Source organism: Panthera onca, chromosome X, assembly GCF_046562875.1.
Source record: "Panthera onca isolate mPanOnc1 chromosome X, mPanOnc1 haplotype 2, whole genome shotgun sequence".
NCBI classification, from domain to species: Eukaryota; Metazoa; Chordata; class Mammalia; order Carnivora; family Felidae; genus Panthera; species Panthera onca.
In genome coordinates, this window is record NC_138357.1 from 35,738,262 (window position 1) to 35,745,821 (window position 7,560).

The 7,560-nt window shown below is 41.3% G+C and overlaps 1 pseudogene; it reads right to left on the minus strand.

Moving 5' to 3' along the window:
• Nucleotides 1–6,362: 6,362 nt before the first annotated feature.
• LOC145714170 (14-3-3 protein epsilon-like) lies at nucleotides 6,363–7,307 on the minus strand (annotated as a pseudogene).
• Between the last annotated feature and the right edge of the window lie 253 nt (nucleotides 7,308–7,560).

Sequence of the window (7,560 nt, forward strand, 5' to 3'; positions counted from 1 at the left end):
CTGCAGTGAGGCTGTCTTAATTTGCCCACACATTTATATCGCACTGTAGTTCCTGAGGTGGTTTCAAAGTAAAACACTCCACCATCACCATATAACAACTCAGTAATGTTAGCTATTATTTACAGTCTAATAAATCGAGGTAGAACCTTTGTTGTAACAATTGGAAACAGTTTAAGGGAAAATGCAATTACCTTATTATTGGATAAGCACCTATTTTTTTCTGTCCCTAATGATTCTGTGAAAGTATACCAGAAACAAACAAAAAAAGTAAACAAACAAATAAACCAGCAGAAAAAGCTGACTAACTCCTTCTGGTCACCAGTTACCCAGCACATTAACCTTTAGGAACTCATGAGCCATGTTAGGTAAATAGCAGGTGTTTAATGTCAACTTACTTTGGATAGACAAGAAAGTCCCAAAACACTGATTGCTGCTTTTGTTATGATGACTGCGCCTATTTCAGATGGAAAGAGAGAAGGAAAACTCATAGTTTTCCTTCATTTTCCCTCCAGGTTTATTTGTTTGTAGCAGATACAGCGTGGTATCCGACAGAAATACAGGATGCCCTCAATCCCGCTCTGCAATTTCATTATCTGTATAGCGTGGATCATACCCATTCTTCATAACTAGCAGAGCTGTTTTGAAAAAGAGAATGACGTTGCTAGACGAAGACAGGCCCTGAAAAATTTAAAAGCACTACCCTAATATAGACTGCGGTTATTAATATTTTTCCCTTGACTTGATTTTTAATCAGAAGGCGTAGTAACATTGGAGCCAACCGTAAAAGCATTAGCGACCACAGTCTAATGAGACATCAGGGGATGGCAGAAGGTAGGACACAAAGATCTATGAGCATCTATAGAAGTCGTTCATTTTCTCATAAATGCCAAAGTGAAAGAAATTTGTTCGTCAGTGGAGAAGCTGATGCTGTTATTTATAGAGCTGCAGTAAGCTGCTCACTAGTTCTCCGTCTCCAACTCTCTACATTTGTATTTTACATTTATATTTAGAAGTCTAGCAGATACGTCTTCTTGATGTTTTTCAATTGTACTTGAATACCCTGTCACGACCAATTCTGTAGGCTAGGTAGCTGCCTATATGTCATACTTCCAAAAGTGCAAAAGGTTCTTCCTTCTCTGATCATACTTCTACATTCCTAAACAGGTCGAGACCATTTGAATCAACTTGTATGAGTTTTCCTAGGAAGATTTTGACCAGACTAGGGTGTTCTCTTACACCGGAGGAGAAATATAGTAGGAACCATGCTGTAGGGATTTATTTTGTTGGCAATTCAACGTCAATGTCCAGGAAGCAATGGAACGAGTGAAAACATGGAGAAAAAGCTCTACAACGATGTTCTATCTTGCTCTAGTGAAATGTAAAGGAAGCAGAGGGAGAGAGGAGGGACTCCAGGGGACAGCTTGAGGACAACAGAAGGGATGGAGAGATGGGGTGAACAGAGGATCAACTTGAAATCCTTGACCGCTTTGAGATAAATCTGAAAACAGAGAGAGAGAGGCCACATCAAAACGAAAACGTTACCTTGTCATGCTCTGGGTGAAGCTAGATATTCTTCAGTTCAGAAGCCACCTATTTACTGCTTGGGCACTGTGATAAAATCTGCAAGGTATATACAAGTTGGAAAAGAAAAGGGGGATCTTTCATCTCCAAGAACCAACACGTTTTATAATCCTCTCCCTACTGCAGGATCTGAAGCCATACCTGAAGTCAAATGTCTGAGATCCCTCAATGCTAGGTCTGGGTTTCTGGGGGTTATCTGGTTCACTGGAACCGAAGCCTTGTCTGGATCCTGAAGACTGGATCCTAGAGTATGTCTGGGGCCTTGAAAAACTTTCCACATGTTGCCAATTATCTTTTTCTGTATTTCCTCCGGAGTCTTGCTCAAAATTTCATATAACACCTATAAACACATAGTGCTGCAATAAATCTGAAATGGCCAACCACCACTTTCTGAAGCCTCCTGTTTCTGTGACTTTACACACTAGATCAGATTCCTTAGGACTCCATTGCCTTCCAAGATAAAGCACAAGTTAACCACATCTGATTGAATACTCGAATTTAAACTATTGACCATCCCTCTCAGGAATTAGTTTTAAAGTCATGTCAGCAAATCATCCCCATTCTACCTGTTCACCTATCCTTTCCCCACTAGCTTTGAAATTTAGCCTACCTGGGTATTGCAGTCACCTTTGTAGTTAATCATTTTCCTGATCATTGTCAAAATATATGTACACATGTTCTACTGTGTCCTGTGTGCTCTTACAATCCCAAAGTACAAATTATTTTTATTTTCTTCTCATCTGCAAATCAGAAGATTAATTTATGACCGCATAACCATCTGTTGTTTCCAAGAAATATCCACAATGTATTTACTGACATCCTAAAAAAGGTGAGAAGGAAGGAAGGAAAGAGGGAAGGAAGAAAGGAAGGAAGGAAGGAAAGAAGGAGGGAAGGAAGGAGGAAAGGAAGGAGGGAAGGAAGGAGGAAAGGAAGGAGGGAAGGAAGGAGGGAGGGAATGAAGGAAGGAGGGAGGGAATGAAGGAAGGAGGGAGGGAAGGAAGGAATTGTTATTGCTTGGAAATAACAATTTCTTGTTATTTCCAAGAAATATCCACAATGTATTTACTGACATCCTAGAAAAGGTGAGAAGGAAGGAAGGAAAGAGGGAAGGAAGAAAGGAAGAAAGGAAGGAAGGAAGGAGAGGAGGAGGGAAGGAGGGAAAGAAGGAAGGAGGGAAAGAAGGAAAGAAGGAAGGAAGGAAGGAGGGAAGGAAGGAAGAAAGGAAGGAAGGAAGGAGGGAAGGAGGGAAGGAAGAAAGGAAGGAAGGAAGGAGGGAAGGAGGGAAGGAGGGAAGGAAGGAAGGAGGGAAGGAAGGAAGGAGGGAAGGAAGGAAGGAGGGAAGGAAGGAAGGAGGGAAGGAAGGAGGGAAGGAAGGAAGGAAGAAAAGAAGAAGGCAGGCAGACTTCATTAAGCACAGTGAAAAATTCAGTATTCTGGATGTTGGCTTACATTTCAAGTATATTTCAGAAGGAACATAAAAATGTGCAATTTATGACACAAATGTGAAAACTTCTCCCTTGATGCAAACTTTCTTCGGTATTTGTCAGCTGGAATGCAAAACAAAACAAAACAAGACAAAAAACACCGTTCTCCAACTGTTCAAGGAACACACTTATTATGCTGCATCAAGACACCATTAATGCAGAAATAAACGTTTTTTAACATTAAAAATTTATATTTGTGATTTACAGTAATTGTTTGCTGTTATGATTAAAGCACTTATCTTTTTAAAAAACACTGCCCTAGATGGCAGGGGGGAAAAAACTAGCAGAAGTAGGAGTACAGAACATGAAGGTGTAAATTGCCTTCAGAAGTCAAGTCTAGAAAAAGAGGTTACAAAACAAATTTCACATTCCTGTTTAGGATCAAAAGTGAAGTCTAATTATAAGATAATGAAAGTTATTTTCTTGTGTGAGACATCAACTGACTCCAATGGCAGCTACCAAAATTGTAGTGCAGCCAGACTTACAGGAATATCAATAAAGTTAGAGTAAGTGTATGGTCTCATAAGGTGCCTGTGTGAAATAAACAACATGTTCATTTTGGTTATGAGTTTCAATCATATTGGCTTACTGAATATCACCCCATAAATCGTTCAGTGATGTGCCCAAAGACAGAAACACACAAACGGACCAGAATACAAGTTTCTATTCTCATATGAAATTGTAAAACTAGCAATTTCAACGTCGTAGAGAGTATTGGGGAAGTTTCACAAGAAAGATATACCACACGACTAAATAATTCATATTCCTTTTTTTAGGTTACATCTTTAGTTTTTTCTCCTTCTTAGAGCTAGATAGTATAAAAGCTAACGTAAAGATGGTAAAACAAAGACGGGAATACCTATTTGAGGTGGTAGCCAAGAAAACTACTTTCTTTATGGACAAAAGGCAAATTATGACCATAAAATAACCAAAGAAGAGAGTGATATAGGCTTTAAGAGAGAAAGTGGCATAAATTCAGGTTTATACTATCACTCCTTCCCGGGGGGGGGGGGGGTCATAAAAAGGGTAAAAAATTAAAGTATCATTGAAATTAAGACTGCATTCTAATCATATAACACAGCTTGGAGGAATATCATGCAGATATAAATTATTTTGAAAAAATGAAAAAATATACACTAAGTACCAACTATAGAGAGAACAGTGTAATTTGATGGGACTGCAAGGATAAGAAAGAACAAAAAAACCTCACTGCTGTTTCTCAAATTGGATGGGCAGTTAAAAATATTATGTCAGCCAGGAAATAGGGGAAATATAATAATGTCATCTAATGTTAAAATGTAATTAAAGTAGAAGATTGCTGGTTTTTTTTTATGGGCCAAAAAACTGGTGAATGCCAAAGAAGGATATAGAAGAAAACCCCTTATGAACAAGAAAACCCTTTATGAATGCCAAAGAAGGATATAGAAGAAAACCCCTTATGGATAGATACTCATAAAATGGGGATTCCAAATCAGGATAGCTGCAATGCCTGATAAAAGGGACAACAAAATATTGACAAAATACTGACAAATAGAAAAGAAAATCTGCCAGAAACGACAGAAGTCCTAAGTCTGCATAAGCGAAGGTTTCACTCTTCCAAGAAGAGTATATAATGATGACACAATACAGAGGGATTCCTCATTATTTCACTTTGGAAGTGGAGAAGGACTAGTGTAGATACCCAGCTAGAAGAAGAAGATCACTGTCTCCTGAAGACATTCTTGGCAACAAGTCCAAGGATGAGTGGTTTAAACTGGGTTAAAAATAGGTGCTTCAATTTGTGTTGGTTTGTTTTACTTTGTTTCGTTTTTACTTTCCCCACATCAGAAGAGATCGGAAGGAGGTTCTTCCAGAGTTGGCACAGTGGCTCAGTGATGTCCACAAGGATCTGGGACCTTTATATCTTTTCACATCGCCATCCTTCGCATGAAGGCTTTTCTCTCCAGTTTTTTCTCTCCTGGTCACACGGCTATTGTGTCATATCTCATCAAGCCCTTACACAGCTACACCCAAAAGCAGAAGTAGAGGGTAGATGCTTTCTCCTGATTGTCTGTCTATCTATCTATCTATCATCTATCTATCCAGTTTATTTGACTAAAAGTTTTGATTTAGAAGTACAATGGAAGGAGGTGTAATAATATTTGGCATTTTTAAAATAATTTATTTCTTTAAAGTGTATTTATTTACTTTGGGAGAGAGAGCGAGTGGAGGAAGGGCAGAGAGAGAGAGAGAGAGAGACAGAGAGGGAGAGAGAGAGAATCCCAAACAGGCTCTGCACCGAATGTGCCGAGCCCAATGCGGGGCTCGAACCCAAGAACTGTGAGATCGTGACCTGAGCTGAAACCAAGGGCCCAACGCTTAACCGACTGAGCCACCCAGGCATCCCAACATTGGGCATTTTTAATTAAGATTTGCTTTATTTAACTTTAATGTTAATCCCACGCAGTGGTTAAATAAGACCAGTACAGATTCTGTATCTGTGGCTCCAGACGGATATCCAATAGTACAAATGAGCTTCAAGTTACATATAATGAAAAGAAAAAAAAAGTTGAGGGAGTGAAGTGGGGGAGGGTCCCTGGGGGAAGGGGAAGGGGAAGAAACAAATAATATAATGCCCATGAAGACTTTTCCATACCACCTTCAAGGGTAGCCTATTTGAGAGGCAGGAAAAGGATACCACCTACACCTCCATAATATGATGAACCCGTCTCGTAGATGCTTGCATCACTTAGAAGTCTAATGGCTTTTGACCTAATTTCTATTTCTTTTTTTAAGTTTATTTATTTATTGCGGGAGGGAGTGGGGGGGAGGGGCAGAGAGAGAGGGAGACAGAGAATCCCAAGCAGGCTCCGTGCTCTCGGCACAGAGCCGGACGCGGGGGGGCTCGATCCCCCCGACTGCGAGACCATGGCCTGAGCCAAAACCAAGACTCGCGTGCGTGGCCAACTGGGCCACCCAGGCACCCCTGTGATTTCTATTTCCAATGGTGGTCTTGCCACATCTGGCAGGAGATAATATGGTAATGCTGAAAAGGCTTCTGTGCAGTCCTGTTAGTGTCTTAAATGAATCTAAAAGAAATGCATTCTTGCCTTTAAGAACTTTTGAACAATGTAAAAAAAAAAAAAAAAAAAAAAAAAACCCAAAAACCAACAGGGCAGAAACCTCAATTCTGAGACCAACTATAAAAAGTCAGATTTGGTGTTCCTTAGTGACTCTGGAGGAATTGCCAAGGGCGGGGTGGGGTAATGGAAAGGAGTAGGGTGGTCGGTGGTGGTTTCTCTTGGTGGCTTTTAGGTCTCACTGCCTTCCGTCTTCTACCTCCTGCAGAATTTTTTTTTTTAATTTTTGTTATGTTTTTATTTATCTTTGAGCTAGAGCTAGGTGCGTTGAGTGGGGGAGGGGCAGAGAGCGAGGGAAACCCAGAATCCGAAGCAGGCCCCAGGCTCCGCGCCGTCAGCACAGAGCCCACACAGGGCTCGAACTCAACGCACCGCGAGATCACGACCAGCGCCGCAGTCGGACGCTTAACCGACGGAGCCACGCAGGCGACCCTGCAGACATTCCTTTTTCTGCTCTTTAACCATCACCCTGCACGTCTGAAGTCCATAGTATCAGATTAGAATATAACAACCGCATCCTGAGGATAGAGTCCCCAGAGCTTCTTTCACTCTGTGTATCCATTTCTGTAATTGTATCATCAAAAGCCACTTTGGCCAACCTGCAGGCATGGTCAGAGGAATTAAGAAAGTCACAGTAGAGTATGGAAACTTTGAGAGCAAGATCTCAGCGGATGAGGGACCACGGTCGAAGTTCTAACGTTGCAGTATCGTTAGCAGCCTTAAAGCCACTGTGATAGCCCCCTTTCATCTTATAGTGAGAAAACCTTGGACTCGCCAGTGTTAGCTGCTGGAATGAAGTGTTTGCCCAGGGTGCATCCAAACTGTCAGAAAACATTGGCCCCAGCTCAGTCGCAACCACTTGCCAAGATGCCTGAATTGTTTTTAGTTTATCTACTCCTTCCATGTTTTCTTCTATCTGCTCAGTGCTGCTGCTGATTCTCCAGGAAGATCTTCTAGCCCACTCCAATGACATTTTTATATGCAGTAGGTGGGAGGCTTCTTCCTTTGACTATCATCTCGACATTCGTCCCTGCGACTTTCTTCATTCATTCTGCCATTTCAATCAATCATTAAGCCCGTTTGGCCAGCTTCACCTGGACACCAGATCCTCCTGAGCATCCATGGTGGCAGCAGTTCCGGTGGGGTCTCTGTGACAGATCTAGCAAAATTCTCCTCTCGTCTTTTAAGCCAGAACAAGGCCATACATATCACTACACCAGAGCTGTAAGGGGGTCTAGGGAAGTGAAGACCTGACATTCCCATGCTCTATTATTAACCGTGGACTCTGAAGGCCAATAAGAAGTAAAAGGGGATTGGCTAATGTGTAGGCAACTAAAAGTGGAAAGAGCCCAAATGTCCACCGACTGATGAATGGA